This window comes from Carcharodon carcharias, chromosome 18, assembly GCF_017639515.1.
Source record: "Carcharodon carcharias isolate sCarCar2 chromosome 18, sCarCar2.pri, whole genome shotgun sequence".
Taxonomy (NCBI): Eukaryota; Metazoa; Chordata; class Chondrichthyes; order Lamniformes; family Lamnidae; genus Carcharodon; species Carcharodon carcharias.
The window spans coordinates 48,320,022-48,337,253 of NC_054484.1; the positions used below are offsets into that span (position 1 = coordinate 48,320,022).

General features: G+C 42.3%; 1 protein-coding gene across 2 annotated transcripts in view; it reads right to left on the bottom strand.

Annotated features, from left to right (window-relative positions):
• Positions 1-17,161, bottom strand: part of si:ch211-161h7.8 (thiosulfate:glutathione sulfurtransferase) — a 30,315-nt gene extending 13,154 nt beyond the window's left edge. The window contains exon 1 of one of the 2 annotated variants that reach the window (XM_041211897.1): positions 17,061-17,161. The gene's annotated coding sequence lies outside the window, so the exon portion shown is untranslated. Of the gene's footprint in view, positions 1-15,302; positions 15,495-17,060 lie in introns of those variants that run through there. The other variant, XM_041211896.1, reaches the window with a different exon arrangement.
• Positions 17,162-17,232: the final 71 nt, after the last annotated feature.

Consider the following 17,232-nt stretch of genomic DNA (forward strand, 5'->3'; position numbering starts at 1 on the left):
ACTGCTGAATTTTAAAATTTCTTGCAAAATTAATTAAGTTACAGAATTGGGTCTGCAGTCATCACAAGAGCCTGTCAAAACCTGACCAAGTGCAGGAAGAAGCAGTGAAAGAGCGGTTACTGCAGCGCTATCTTGGAAAAAAATTTAAAGCTGTACTCCCTTGTTATGACAAACAGACATGGATATTAAATTAAAACTAGCAGACGATTTGAGCTCATGCTAGGGCCAAACCAATACAAAATTGGGCATCGTGGAGAAGAGTTTTTTTAGATTACAGGAGTACATCAAGATTAAGCAGGATCTCAGAGGAAGTGCAGTTGGATACATTCTTGTACTTACTTGGTGAAATTGCTGATGAAATAATCCTAATGCAAGGCTTTGGTGTATCCTCAGCCAGCTTTGAAGAATTAAAATCCTTTGCCAAGTATTTTAATCTTCAAGTGTTGGAGAGCACATGGCTTAAAAAGAGGGGCAGAACACCCCCAATAAAGCAACTAAAGGGCAAAAGACAATACCCAAGCAAACCACACGATGGTGGCAGAGCATATCAGTGCAATGAAGTGCAGAGGCCAAAGAGTTGAGTGCAGAGGAAGGAGGGGGCTGAGAACCAGCTGGAAGGCTTAAAAATAGATCTCTTTCAAAACTGCAACAGCAGGTGGCAGTGCTGAGTCAGCTGACTGATTGAAGGGAAAGTCATAGAGCAGAAAGTCCAAGCTGTGACCGGAAAATGAAGCCATGAGTAGCATGATTACAGACCTGAAAGAAGCTAAGACTTTGCTGGAGACTGACCTGGTTAACAGTGAAACTAAAATGAAGGACAAGAACAAAGCTCTGCTGCAGGCAGAGAAAGAAAAGACAGAAATAAGATCAGAACATGTTCATATCAAAGCTGAATTAGAAGACTTACAACACAAGGTCCAAACAGAGTGTGTACCTTTGAAAATGCATGATAAACTAAACTCTTCAATGAACCAAACTGTTCCAGATCTGAACAAACACATTTCTGAGGTGTCACAAATGTACAAGGAGGCTTTGAAAGAAACAAAAAAGTTGAATGGTGGGAAGAATGCAATAAGCGAAAATATGAATCATATGAAGACTCAGTATGTAACTCCAAAGGGGGAAATAACAACTCTGAATTCCACTGTTAGCAAATCGAAGAAGGAGTCAAAACAACTTAACCAGAAATGCAGTCAGGCACAACAGCAAGGAAAAATGCGCTCAAATATAAGCTGCTTTAAAAGAATCTTTGAATGACGGGTATGTACTCCTGGAAATACATAAAAATGTTAAATATTACTCCAGAAAAAGTTGCATTGGAACTATCAGTACTGACAAAGCAAAGCACTGAAGTGCAGAGTGAGAAGGCATGAGCTGAACAGAAAAATAAACCATTGAGGGAACAGCTGAATGTTCTTCAAGATCAAATGCAGAAGGAGCATATAACCCTTCAGCAGCATGAAGAAATGAAGACTGACTTGAACAGCAGAATGGAGGAACAGCAGAACAAAGTCAAGCAGATGCAATAGGGATCCCTTAGGTCACAGCTTGTTCCTCTAGAAGATTGCGAAGTGAAGCAAAGCGACATGAATTTTATGTTACTTTGAAAGAACTGAAGAACTAGTTGACAGAGAAAACTCAGCAATGTTCTATATTCCAGAGGAAAACCCCAGGCTGTAATCAGATATCCAGGCATTGAAAGAGGGAATAGTTACAGTACATTCCTATTGAAGAGTTTGAGACAATAAAAACATCGCTGAACAACAGAGTTTTGGAATTGCAGGAGGGAAAGGAGAAGATGAAGAATTCTTACATACAGGAGCAACAAAAAGTAGAAAACTTGCAGCTCCAATTCAACAGTGAGAAAAAGAGTTCTCTACCACTTCTGCAGCATACCCAAGTGAAAGTAGGAATTTTCACAAGAGAGCACAAAGAGCCTCAGAAATGATTAGCAGAAGTGCAATTACAGAATGGGAGCTTGAACAATAGCACAGGGGAATTAGGTTCTGCTAAGAGAAACGCATTCCATACAGAGAACCAACTTTCACTTATGAAAGATGAGATTGCTAATGAAAATGAGACCTGATGAGAACACTGGAGAGTCACTCACAGGAATTAGAATATTTGAAAGAGGACTTGAAATGCCTAAATGATAACCTTTGTCATGATCACGGATCATAGCCCTGAATTACTTAAGGACATTTTGAACTTTTAAGTAAGAGGTTTTTTTTTTATAAAGGACCTACAAGCAAAAGTTGGCTGAGACAGTAATTTTCCAGCAAGTGGTTACTTTACAATGTGGATTACATGTGATCAAACAGCCCATAGAATGGAATGTCACACCTAAAAATGTGTCACGGCCTACTTCATACAGAGACATTTCAAAGGGAAAGATGCAATGCAAAAACTGAACTGTGATCTTCCGTGGTTGCGGAGATAATGGAGGCTGATTACCGTCTCAGCAGAAACCATCTCCTGTGAGTTATATCCCAGACGGTGGACATAATGTGAGTTGAAAGAAAGCAGTTTCTGGGCGAAAGACATGCTTGTTTTTTCCCCTCCAGGGATACACAAGAAAAGGGGCTAAAAGCCAACTCACCCTGGTCTCTGAATGCTAGTTTGATATTCTGTTTGTGTGCTAGTTTTAGTGTTCCAGGCCTGGTGCACGAGTGTGTGCTGTGAAGGTCACAGCTGAAGAATATCAACTAGGCATCCCTGCCCTTGCAAGTAAAAAAAATCCTCTCTCTCTGATTGCTGGAGGCAAGTCACAAGTCAGTAAAGCCACAGTCAAAAAGGAGACAGTACAACTCCTTTCAGCTTGGCAGAACCAAGAATCTCCAAACCCACTGCTCAACTGCCAAAGTCAGCTCTACCGGAATCACCCAATTTAACAGTCACAACATTTCATCATCTACTCCTCATGGACAAGCCAAAGATTGATTTGTACATCTTTTTAAAAAAATCTCTATTTCTGGACTCACTTCTTATTTCTAATATGTATGTATGTGTGTTGCCTTTTTACTATTTTTTCTCATCTTTTAGTAACTAATAAACTCACTCTTTCTTTGGCTCAAGAAAGCCTAGTTAAATTGGCTCCTGTAAGGAACATATCTTTTTATTTCTGTTGGGCTGTTGTAAAGAACATATCTTTTTATTTTCTGTTGGGCTGGTGATTAAAATTACAATGGCTGCAGGTTGAAAGACCTGTCCACTGGAACAGGACGATAGATATATACAATACTGCAGTCCTGGAACAGAGTGTGCAATGAAAGACAGGATGGTGCTAGATCAAGGGAGCTGCCTGGCAACACTGTTTTAATTGGCTCCTGACCAGGTGACCAGGTTTTGTGTGAGAGTAGTGCAACAATATAGTTCCTAGCCTGAAAGGAAAAAGACCTAAAAACTCTTTAGCCTGTGTGTGGATAATTCCAGTAATTCCACAATAATAGCTATCTGGCTTTTTCTTCCCATATCTCTATAACCTGCTGTCTCTCTGAAAATCCCTGTCAAGAAGCAAGGGAAAAATCACTGTTAGAGACATTGAAAGGCAAGTGCTCAACCAGTGAACTAAATACTGAAAGTACCTGAAGACCACCTCATGTCATCGACAAGTACTGAGAGGAACTTGGAAGACATCGATCAAAATCAACCCATCAAATCCTGTACTCTGGAATTAGTACTATTGAACTGTTTTATCCCACCCTTAAAATTCATGTTTTGTGTGTCTTATGTGTCTTGCTGTGTAAGAATAGAGATTTAAGAAGGGGTAAAGTTTAGGTTATAGAGTTAGAAGTTAGTAGTTAATATTTCTTTCTTTTAGCATTGGTTAACGACAGTTTGTTCAATAAACAGTCATTTACTTATTAAGTTTACAAACCTGGTGCTCTTATTCTGTTAACTTAAATTAAACAGTTAGGCAGAATTGGGGCAATTTGGTGGTTTGATCAAACTTTTTCACATTTGTTGCTGCTTGGGGAACAGTGGGGCTTGATATTACAGTGCTCCATCCCCAGTGAGTCATGACATTGCTTTTAAAACATAAACACATTTAGACAAGGAAAAGATATCCATGAGGGAAGGGATCCCTTTTAAATTAATCTTGTTGTTACCAACTGAGGGTTTTGAATAAAGAAGGGGAGCTAGTTCATCCCTCCTCACCCAGGAGCATAACAGTTTGGGGTATCTCATCTAGGATCATAACAAATTGGGGAACCTTGCCCGGGGACTGGTTGTAACAACTTATAGAAGCAAATTCAAAAAAGATAGATCTTCAATAAAAACTTAATGAACTTCAGATGTGAGAAGTCTCTGTAAAGTATTGTGAAAATGCCTGGAACAGGAGAAGGAATTGCTGATGAATCAAAGCAGTTGGATGAATACAGAATTAACAACCAAAACTGATGAAATTTTTAAATTTCGATCCAATCTGAAGAACGTGAAAGATGAGATGTGCAGTATGGAAGGGCAAATATAGACCTTAAAAGCAGATAAGGAAAATTCTAAGTAATGGACTGAGGATCTAACAAGTAAATTGAATGAATCTAATGAGCAGTCAGTGACCATGGAAAAAAGGGTCCGAAAGAAACTGAATACCCAGGTGAAGTTGTTAAGCTTGTGTAGGTTTCTGTCGATAACTCAGAAATAAAGACAACTGAACTCACCAGAGTAGTTGCTGAGCTAAATGGAAAGATTAAGAGGCTTGAAAATAACAGCATAAACAAATATTTGGGTGAAATTGTGAAACAAGTGGAAACGAAGGTTCTATTTTTGAAATGTCAACTTCCAGGAAGAACATGGCGGAGCTCACAGAAAAAAAAAATGAGTCCACTCTTCTATGAATGAACAGAGTGAATATTCCCGCCGGAAGGAACGGGATAAGCAAATGGTATCTGACCACAGAAGATGGATGGTTGACAAAGAGAAATCAACACTAAAGAGTGCAAGGAGTGAACTAGATGTTGAAACCCGAGTACTTGAAACACCAAGTACTACAATTTCAACTCCAAGGTAACAAAGTCAACCCGGAACAACTGAGACTACCACTCCTCCGAATGAGAAGAGAATGAGATCTGGAAGAATCGTAAAGCCTCCAGACCATCCTAATTTATAAAGTCAGAGACTTGACGGGGAGAAGGGGTAGCTATGTAAAGAAAGATTGTATTGTAAATATGCTGGGTAAAGACAGGGGAGGGGTAGTGTAAGGATGTTTGGCATAGCAAGGGTTAATGTGGGACTAGAGAACAGTGCCTCCATAGTATGGTGTAGAGAGTCACATGATAGTTGACTGAATGCAATAGTAGTCCAGCAGAAGCTAGCATGCCGATAGTATCTAGTCAGGGCTATACCCTGGATATGTATATAGTTGTGTGTTAACAGTAAACAGTTTCTGTCCAAACACATGAGACTCCAGGAGCAGCATATTGCCTTTAGCGGGCGGGGGCGGGCCCGACACGCCGACATGTAAAGGGACACTCGATGATGTCAGGCGTGTGTCCCGATATTATCGCGCATCATTTTGATATTTCGTTTGGCTGGTGCGTGCTGGAGGCGACTGCAAGCCCACCGAACTGTCAACGGCCTATTAAGGCCATTAAAAAAATAATTAAACAAGTTTAGAACCCAAGCGGCCTTAATTGGCTCACCCGCGTAAAATAGTGGTGCGCAGCCAATCACGGGCAGTGATCGGCTCCGCACCCGCCCCCGCCCGCCGTAGGAAAAATTCTCCCCCAAGTCTCTTAGTGAGATGCCAAACAACTTTACAACAATTAAGAGAGGGAATGGCGAACCAATAGGAAATAGGACATTCTGTAGAAATTACAAGCCTAACGGATATAGCCACATCCCATGATTCTATCAGGAAGGGTGACTTAAAATGCCATCGAGCTTTGAGATCCAGCTAGAATCACATAAACGCAATTTCTTAGCCATTGCATTACAAAAATTCAATCACAATAGAAATAGTGAGGAAGCAGCATAACAAAGAAATCTTGACAAAATCAAATATTATGAGAATTAGGAGTCAGCTAACAGGAAGAGCATCCATGCACAACAATTTTCACGTAATATTAGTAGAGCACCTATGACATTCCTCAGACTCATCCTCTGAGTCAGAGGATATTCTTCAAAGTGCGATGAGGTAATTGTGATGGGGACAGCGCTAGGGGAAGGAAGTGTGACTTTTAATAGACTTATTATAGTTTTAATTTAAATAGTTTTAATATAAATATGCACTATTTGAAAAATTAGTATAGCTAGATAAAGATAGGACACAAACCAACAAGGTTGTGAATACTAATTCATATCACTTGATAGTGTATCAACTTGCATCGGTAATATATAAATGGTCATTGTCTGAGACTGCTGATGGAGCTGGTCAGGCCTGGAACTCATGCAACAGTGGGAAGGAGAAGGCCAGGTCTGTTTGCAGCAACAGTAAGAGTGGGAAGGGGGCTTGAGAGTGGGCTCGAGACATTGTGGCAGCTATTAGATGATTCCATGATAACATGCACAGCACCATTCAGTTCAACAGCGCTACCTCTGACCATTTTGAGATCAAGAATGGGGTGAAACAGTGTTGTATCTTAACCCCTATTCTGTTTTTATGTCATTTTCTCTGTCCTACTGACCTATGCTTTCCCTGCCAACATGGAAGGAGTGTACCTCAACATGCAATCAGACAGGAAACCTTTCAGCCTATCAAGACTGAAAGCCAAAACAAAAGTGTAGCATGCCCTGATCAGAGAACTTCTGTATGCTGATGATGCTGACTAGTTGCCCAGACAGAAGACCAGCTCCAAAGTTTTATGGATTGTGCCCTATGCCTGTGTCATGTTCTCCCTTACCATTATTGTCAAGAAGGCTGTGGTTATGGGACAGGTTATTGTTACTGATCCACCTGTGATCAAACTCAACAACACAACACCGGAAGTAGTCAGCAAACTCTGCTACTTTGGATCTACGATGACAGACAATCTGCCTCTTGATGAAGAGTTCAGTGCATGCATTGGAAAGGCACCTACCAACATTGTCAACTCACAAAAAGATATGGAAGAACAACAAACTGATCCGCGAGACTAAGGTGCAAGTAGGCAGCAAAGCCTGGACAACTTACACCTACCAAGAGAAAAAGGCTCAATAACATCAGTCTCCAGTGTCTACGATGCATCCTTGGCATCACATGGAAAGACAAAGTCACCAGTGAAGCAGTCCTTTCTAGGGCAAACATGCCAAGCATGCTAGCGCTAATCAAGCAAAGAAGGCTTTGATGGCTTGGGCATTTGCACAAGATGGAAGATGGCAGCATCCCCAAAGATACACTACACAGGGAGGTGCCAAGAGACCAGGTGGGCACCAAGGCTTCAATTCAAGGGTGCTATCAAAAGAGACATGACATCCTCAACATCAATCATGACAAGTGGGAAATACTAGCTGACAATAGACTCAAATAGCAAAACCAGCTCTGGGCAGGAGTTCACCACCATCTTGACATGTGCTTTCTGAAGGTCAAATGAGACACCAGTCCTACAAAAAAGGCATCAGTAGAGATCATCTCACACCACCAGCAAGGAACAACTTCATATGTGGCACTTGTGGCAGAACGTGCCTTTCCAGAATCAGTTCAGCCATCAAAAGAATTGCAACAGATGATCTCATCTGACCTCACCAAAGTTCTGAGGCTGCATTCCCATCATCTCTCACAGATGGAAGGATGCTAACCACAAATGTGGCTCATCATTCAAATGAAGGCTGAAACAAGTAGCGAGGAGAGGGACTTGCCTTGGCTGAATTTACTAAAAGTAAATTAGAAAGAACTGGGGTCCAACTCATGTGTCATCATAAATTAACTTTAATTTGATAACATTGAAAGACCTTTACCATATCAGAAACATTAATTTTATAGAAGCAAAGTTGCAAAACAAACCTGGAAAACTGCAACAGGATACTGTTGGGGTTCCATGAAATGGAAAGAAACCCAATTCTGTATATTGAAAATTTTATCCTTATTGCTATTTTTTTGAAAATTTTTTTTTGAACAAAGAAAATTAAGATGGCCCATACAAGTCACCTTATCGCAGGGTTGGCCCTCTGTCTGGGAGCTATCCCCAGCAGCTTTAAGAATAAAGTAATTACTTTTTCAGCTTCTGGAATTTCACAATTCATTGTACAAACCCCTTGTAATCAATGAAAGCAGAGAAAACGCAGATGAGCAGTCTCTCCTATCCTCAACTAGTACAAAAGAGAAAGATCAAAACTCATTATACTGAAAGAGATGTTAACAGCAAATCTGTCTCTCTCCTAAGGAGGAACAATGGAATCCTGGCCAGCAGCACATAAACTAATGGTACGCTGCAGATAACCATTAATAGGCTATGTCACATGGCCCAAGCCTCTAGCCTTTTGGACAGTTTTAACATTTCAGTTTTGAACCTTACAGTCAGACTGCTGTTTAAGCATCAACTGGATAGAACTCCAGCAGCCAGGCTGGGTGAGCAATCTCAACTCCAATAAGCCTGGTTGATTTTAAAGTCTCTGATCAACGCCTGCCAAGCGGTCTAAACACAGAAAGGCCATCATGCAGCAATATCGCTTGTTCAAGGATTTTTGTATTTTTTAACCAACCAGAAGCTTCATTGAAGCTGAACCTGACCATAAAGGAAACATCCTCAGGAATCTGACTTTGGACTCTGGCACTCTTGTAAACTAATATTCATTTTCTTGTGGTCTTTACACTACAAAACTCCTTTTCTCTATCCACCCCCCACCCCACCACTTTTATTGTGTGCGCGCACATGGAGTGGGAAGTGGGGAACACTCCATTTTCCAGGTTTTGAATGTGTAAAATAAACCAGCTTTCTGAGTTAATCCTAATTCGAGTTTGCTGAGGATTATTAATAAAATTGGATTACAGAAGTCGAGGAGTTGGAAAAATACGCCACCACCTATTCTTTTATAAACTAATTTAAGACACCTTCTGTTTACAGACAGGTGGTAAGAGGAAATCAGTGCATGTTGTCTGTCCCTTCCCTGCCCATAACAACACCCACCTTGCATTGGTTCTAACACCGAATGGAAAATTTAACTTGATTCTAGAGACAATTTTTCAAACAATCTTATTTCTGACTGGCTTCAAGTTGGTATATAGGGGGTTAGTATTTAGGAGGAGGCACTGAGGTCGTGATATTGTCACTGGACTGGTAATCCAGAGACGCAGAGTAATGCTTTGGGGACTCGGGTTCAAATCCCACCACAGCAGATGGTGGAATTTGAATTCAATAAAATTTTGGAAGTAAAAGCCTAATGATGACTATGAAATCATTGTCAACTGTCAACTGTTGTAAAAACTCATCTGGCTCACTAATGCCCTCGAGGGAAGGAAATCTGCCATCCTCACCTGGTCTTCAGATCTGCAATAACGTGGTTGACTCTTAAATGCCCTCTGAAATGTTGCATCAAACCACTGAAAAGTCAATAAAAAGGTATGAAACTGGACAGACCATCCGGTATCGACCTCAGCACCAGAAACGCTAATGGCAAATCAAGCCCTGTCAACCCTCCTGCAAAGTCCTCCTTATTAATATCTAGAGGCTTGTGCCAAAATTGGGAGGGCTGTCTCACAGGCTAGTCAAGCAACCGCCTGACATAGACTCATGGAATCATACCTTACGGATCATGATCCAGACACCACCATCAACATCCCTGGGTATGACTTGTCCCACCGGCAGGACAGACCCAGCAGAGGTGGCACCACAGTGGTGTACAGTCAGGAGGAAGTTGCCCTGGGGGTCCTCAACATTGATTCTGGATCCCATGAAGACTCACAGTCACACATGGGCAAAGAAACCTCCTGCTGATTACCACGTACCGCCCCCTAGCTGATGAATCAGTACTCCTCCAAGTTGAACACCACTTGAGGGAAACACTGAGGGTGGCAAGGGTGCAGATTGGAGACTTCAATATCCATCACCAAGAGTGGCTCGGTAGCACCACCACAGACCAAGCTGGCTAAGTCCTAAAGGACATAGCTGCTGGACTGGGTCTGTGACAGGTGGTGAGGGAACCAACAAGAGTGAAAAACATACTTGACCTCATCCTCACCAACTTCATCAACCCGCCTGCCATGACAGTATCGGTAGGAGTGACCACTGTGCAGTCAATGTGAAACCAAGTTCTGTCTCCACATTGAGGATACCCTCCATCATGTTGTGTGGCGCTACCAACGAGCTAAATGGGACAGATTTCCAACAGATCTAGCAATTCAAGACTGGAAATCCATGAGGTGCTGTGGGCCATCAGCAGCAGCAGAATTGTACTCAACTACAATCTGCAACCTCATGTCCCGGCATATCCCCCACTCTAACATTACCACCAAGCCAGGGGATCAACCACAAGGGCCAGGCAATGACCATCTCCAACAAGAGAAAATCTAATCATCACCCCTTGACATTCAATCCCCCACTATCAACAGCTTGGGGGTTACCATTGACCAGAAATTGAACTAGACTAGCCATATAAATACTGTTGCTACAAGAGCAGGTCAGAGGCTTGGGATTCTGTGGCAGGTAACTCACCTCCTGACTTCCCAAAGCCTGTCCACCATCTACAAGGCACAAATCAGGAGTGTGATGGAATACTCTCCACTTGCCTGAATGAGTGCAGCTACAACAACACTTCAGAAGCTTGACAGCGCCCAGGACAAAGCAGCCCACTTGATTGGCACCCCTTCCACAAACATTCACTCCCTCCACCACCAATGCGCAGTGGCAGCAGTGTGTACCATCTACAAGATGCACTGCATAAACTCACCAAGGCTCCTTAGGCAGTAATTTCCAAACCCATGACCTCTACCATCTTGAAGGGCAAGGGCAGCAGATACATGGAAGTTCCGTAACCTGGAAGTTCCCCTCCAAGCTACTCACCATCCTGACTTGGAAATATATTGCCTTCACAGTCGTTGAGTCAAAGTCTTGGAACTCCCTCCCTAACAGCACTGTGGATGTACTGGGACTTCAGCAGTTCACGAAGGCAGCTCACCACCACCTTCTCAAGGGCAATTCGGGATGGGCAATAAATGTTGACCTCGTCCACATCCCATAAAAGAATAAAAAATATATAAATGACCAGCACTTGGAAAAGAACTGTCACAAAGATACGCATGACTTTTCCCCATTTCTCTTTGTGAAACTCTACATTCTCTTATTTCTTAATGCATCATGGTATTATTAAAATGATCAAACGCATCTCCAAATACACAATCACATAAAAAGATCACTTACAGGAATCTCATTAAAAAGAATGCAATGCCTACTACTGAAGTTCACAAAAAAAATCTTTTTTACCTGTGATACGTCTGAAGAGTGTGTTGTATATAAGCCTGGTTGTAATCATATAAAATGACCTTAGCTGTAACATGAACATAGCTCAAGTTATTTTATCAACCTCTTACACACAGCAGAAAAGCATCAATGCCAAGAGTAGAATGTAAAAAGCCTGTTAACCATTGACTAGTGAGTTAGCCACTCCTTTTTAACACTGGTTGAGCAACATTAATTTTATCAGCTAGGTTTACTTCCAAGATCCAACCTCACTAAAATGCTTGCTTATATTTTGATTCCCAGTTTTGATAAGAGTATGCAACTAAACATTAACTTTGTATTCTGAACTGCTACGTACTTCCAGCATTTCCTATCAGGTTTCAGTGTTTACTGTTTTCCTTTTTGTTATAGGTGTGGCATGAATATTACTTGCCACTTGTCAGCCCAAGTCTGGGTATTGTCCAGATCTTGCTGCATTTGGACATGGATTGCTTCAGTATCTGAGGAGTTGCAAATGGTGCTGAACATTGTACAATCATCGGCGAACATCCTCAATTCTGACCTTGATTTCATGCCCCTCCAATTCCTCTATGTTCATTGATTCCTGCTAAATAAACAGAAGAACTGTTATCTAGTTATCAGTGACGGTTTTATCCAATTCAAGTGAATCTGAGCCCCTTTGGCCTCTTGAATCTGTTCCCCTAATGCTATTAGATCATGGCAGCTCTGAAGCTCAACTCCATTTTTCTACCTTTTCTCCATATCCTCAGATCCTTACCTAAAATCTATTGGGACTCCAACTTGAAAATTTCAAGTGACCCAAAATTCGCAACCTTTTGAAAGACAACAATCCAAATTTCTACTACCCATTGTATGAACAACATTCCCCCTGATTCCATGTCTAAATAGCCTGGCTCTATTGTTATGATTATGCCTCTGTCTGGATTCTGCTACCAGAGGAAGCAGTTTCTCTATATTTACTCTATTAAGTTCCATCACTAAAGTAATGGAGCTAATTCTAGTGTGCTTAGCCTCTGGATTTGGGTACAAACAGAATGGTAGCAGTGGAAAATCTGATGGAAACAAATTGTGGAAAATTAGGACCCTGCTCCAGCTTCGAGTCAGGCCTGGGGCAGACAAATGGAACTCCTGTTTGAAGCGGATCATTTGCCCATTCAGGAGTGGGGGAGAGTACGATTTCATTTACAGATCTGTGAACATGCTGGCACTCATTCATCAGTATGTCCTGTAAAATCTGGCAGTCTCAACCTGCTTTTTTCTCCCAGTTCCTGAGATGACTCTCCCAAATAATTCCTTTGACACATCAAAATGTCCACTTAAATTAGGTCATTAACATTCACTCCTTGGCTCATTCAAGGATCCTTATGATGGCACTAACTTAGTAGCAGTGGATTTACAACGCAAAACTTTGGACTACTTTAAAAAGTTGTTCTGAAGTTGTTCTTTTTTGAAATCAAGGCACTTGATATACTGCCGTAAAGATTCTAATCTACTCAAAGAGTCTTTGGTTAAAATGACCCTGTGATGTAGGAAGGAGTTTTCAGAAGAGACAGCAACAGCAAAATGGGATGAGGTGGCACGATTACTGAAGGATTCCATCAAAGCCCCAGAATTAGTGCTGCAAACCCTCCCAGAATGGCCAGGATTCTAGTGGATTCGCCACCAATCTCCCGACAGCTATTAAATGCAATCCAGGAGTATTTAAACAATAATTCTGAGATTCATACAGGAGCTCTGGGCCGGCCATTCCCTGGCTACAGTTCATTCATGAAAACCAAACGATGATTGCATTCACAGCAGCCACGCAGGCGCAGCGTGACGACAGAGAACATAAACCAATGTAGCTGCGCACGTGTACTGTCAGCACTGCATGAGCCTCGGCCTTGAGTGGACAGAGTCTGAGAGAACTAAAAGGGAGATAAAAGGAGCAAGCAATTAAATGAAGGGCAACTGTCTGAACTTTCAACTGCCTGGAAAATTTACATCATACCAATAGCCAGCCTAAAATGCCTTATACGCGTGGGCTGAGAGTAAGGAGTGCTGCTGCCTGTTTTGCTGCTGAGCTAGAAAAATTCAAAAAGCCTTAGAAAGGTCTATAGACACAAAAACATCTACTCACTGAGTGCCAGGATAGTCAAGTGCCTACAGTACGTAACATACAGTGTACAATACGTCTTCATATTTATATCTCCATATTACTTACACAGATCCTGGCATACTAATAATAGCAGGAACAGCACAGCTATGGGGTAAGTGGGCAGGCGGCATGACTCTGAAGCTCTGATATTGTGCACGGTCATCATTTTCAGAAAAAGAATCTCCAGGAATGGCTTCAGTCACAATTGGCAAACCAACTAGAATGTTACAATGTCCTATAGGGAGTTGTTTTAAGACAGAATCCAATGGAAAGAGTTTAAAAAAAGATGGGGGATGGTACAATTCTCAGTTTACATTACATAACAGAGGAGATGGAAGTGAGGGGTTGATCAGCAGACAATTCAAAGGGATATATAAAAGTAACAGGACAATAATATTGGTGATTTTAACTGTTCCAAGATAAAATGAAATAAAGGTCAAAGTGGGGTGTATTTTTAGAATACACCAGGATTACCCTCTCAATAAATATGTTTCTCACCAAACAAGAAAGCAGCATTGCATGTCATAGTCTTAGGAAATAACTGATTTGAAAGTAGGAAAACAATTACCAAATATCAACCAGAGCATAAATTAAGTTCAATGTATGAACAGAAACAGATTACAAAAATTCAAAGGTAAGGACTTGAAAAAAGGCAAAGTTCAGCGAGATGAGAAAAATGGTCCAAATTCAGCGTGCAGAAAAGTTACAAACAGGTCAATGGATCAATCATTGAAAAATAGGTGTATAGAGTACTAAAAATTCCTATAAGACAAAAGTGGTAAACTCAGGTATTCTTTTACTTTTATGTTTATGAAATTCCTTACTACTGCATCTTACATTTTCTTAGTCTTTTTCATATTCTCTGTTAAGAAACCTATACTTATCCTCAGAGGTCTGGAACTCCGGTTCCCGATGAACCTCGGGCCTTCCGCGCATGTGCCAGCTAGGAAATGGCTGCACATGCGCAATTCAGAATTTTTCTGCTCTGCAGGCCACGGACCAGCCCTGCACATCTGCGCAGAAGGGAAAAAGGAAAACAGTGCAAAGAGACGGGTCAGATGACCTGGAAGGGAATACCATTGTAAGGGTGTGCCCCAGGGAGCAGGACACGGGAAAGGAACAGAGATAAGGTCCCAAACCAGGGAGGGAGACAGGGAGAGGTCCTAAAAGTGAGGCCCAGGTAGGGGACAAAGCCAGGGGATGGAGATAGGTTCCTTAAGTGAAGTTAAAGACAGGAGCAGAGTGATAGGCTCTGAATTCAAGAAAGAGCTGCAGGGTAGACTTTGAGTGAAGTGGGCATGAGAGGAGCTCTGAGATCCAAGAAGGCAGCCGAAGGTTGATGACTCCATGCTGCGGGCCATTGGCACAAAGGTACCCCTTTTGAGCAGTAGTGTTTTGCTTGCCATGGCCAAAGATCTGAAGTGGTGCGTGGAAGGTGAAGCTTGAGTGTACTCAGAAATCCGAGAAAAAGAATCTTGGAAGACGAGATTGAAACTTATGATATGGATCGCTGTTGAAGATGTCCAAGTGGGAGTGACGTTTGAAGAGATTTCCAAAGCAAGATCTTCAGATGTGGAGATTGTAAACCCTCGTGAGAAAGACAAGTTTCAGTGAGATTGGTTGGCTCACAATGTGACAAACACTTGGGTGGGTTGTTGGGAAATCCATGGAATCGATTTTGATCGCATCTGTCATTCATTGTGTAATGAGTGTGTCTGACCACAGTTCGCCTTTTACCTCGCATGTAAATAAATAACCTACCCTGAATGTTAGAGTATAAGATAGAAATTGTAAATTGTTTTATTTTTCTGAACTTGTACAGTGTTACTTACTTTTACTTGTCAAAACCTGTGGAATCTTGTGGCTTCATTCATTTAGTAAGCGTCTGGGATCTCAAACTTCATCTACTTAAACAAAATGTTATTGGACCGTAACGGATTTTCCCCCAGACCAAGGGTCTGGCCAAGGATCATATCATCCCTTTTAACTCTTCATTTCCTTTCTCATTTTCCCAGTACACTTTCAATATTCCTCATGAACATCTATATAATTGTTAGCATTAATTTTATCACATGCCTTTCTTTTTAAGTTTCAGTTTAGTCTTAAGCTCTGTACCCAAAGGACTCTAATCACGGACCTCGCCATTTTTTGCTTTGTAGGACTAATCGAGGTGAAGGAGGGAATCTAATTGTGAAGGATAACGATAGGATGGAAATCCTCAATAAAATTATTTCTTAGAAATGGCTGTAGAATTGAGAGCATAGTTTGCATAGAGGATAATGTGGGACAATAGTTAGAGTTAATTATAGAAAAGAAATTGGTTCCGAAAACATTTAGCAAAACTCAAAGTTACAAAGTCACTGGGTCCTGATGCTGTGAACCTTGGGCTGTTGAAAAATATTAGAACAGAAGTAGCAGAAACCCTGACCAAAATGTTAAAATCTTTCGTAAGTATGCAAATTGTGCCATGAGATGGAGAGCAGCTAATGTAATGTAATAAAAATAAAAAAACTGCGGATGCTGGAAATCCAAAACAAAAACAGAATTACCTGGAGAAACTCAGCTGGTCGGGCAGCATCGGCGGAGAAGAAGAGTTGACGTTTCGAGTCCTCATGACCCTTCAACAGAACAGTTCTGTTGAAGGGTCATGAGGACTCGAAACGTCAACTCTTTTCTTCTCCGCCAATGCTGCCAGACCTGCTGAGTTTTTCCAGGTAATTCTGTTTTTGTAGCTAATGTAATGTGCCTATTCAAAAAGGGACAACATTTTAAACAGGATAAGTTAGAAGAGTTTATTTTGTGTTTTTTTGGTAAATTTTTCACACGTAATTTTTACCTAACTCACCCGGCGGGATACCCGAGACCTGGTAGAATGCTAGTTTTGCACTGTAATCAATACGGCAGTGGAGAGTAAAATCAGACTGGGTGCAAAGCTACCAGCAACCTTATCCTGTCAGGTTTCCAACAGGTGCGTTAGGTTAAAATTGCCCTGAAGAATCCATAAATGAAGATAAAATTAGTGATAATTTAGAGATGTGTAGGTTGATGAAGCACAGCTAACCTATGATGGCTCCAGGTTAAGCAACATCTTGATTTTGAGGGGATTGAGGGCACAGGGGGAGGGGAGGGGAGTAGGGGTGAGGGGGCGGAGAGAATGGGGTGAGGGGAGGGAACGGGGGAGAATGGGGGAGGGGGCGGGATGGGGGAGAGTGGGGTGAGGGGGCCGGGTGGGGGAGAGTGGGGTAAGGGGGCAGGGTGGGGGAGATTGGGGTGAGGGGGCGGGGCAGGGGAGTGGAGCGGAGAGTGGGGTGAGGGGGTGGGGTGGGGCGGGTTAGAGTGGGGTGAGGGGGTGGGGTGGGGTTGGGCGGGGGAAAGTGAGGTGAGGGGGCGGGGCGGGGGAAAGTGGGGTGAGGGGGCGGGGCGGGGGAAAGTGGGGTGAGGGGGCGGGGCGGGGGAAAGTGGGCTGAGGGGGCGGGAGGGTGTGGGGCGAGGTTACAGGGTGGGGGAGGGCACAAGGTGAGTAGGGCAATCGGCAGCTGTCAGACTGCCTGCTCGATGTCTCAAATTGCGAAAAACTACGCTGCTCCTACCGAATGGAACGCTCCACAAACCCAAAGAGTTTCAGATCAAAACGGACAAACTCCACCTCGGCTGAGGACAGGACCGCACCCACAAAACCACTACCTTTCCCAGAGCCCGGTCTTCAAACTGTCAATCAACACCAGGCCGCACCCACTATGGGATAAACACCAGGCCCCGCCC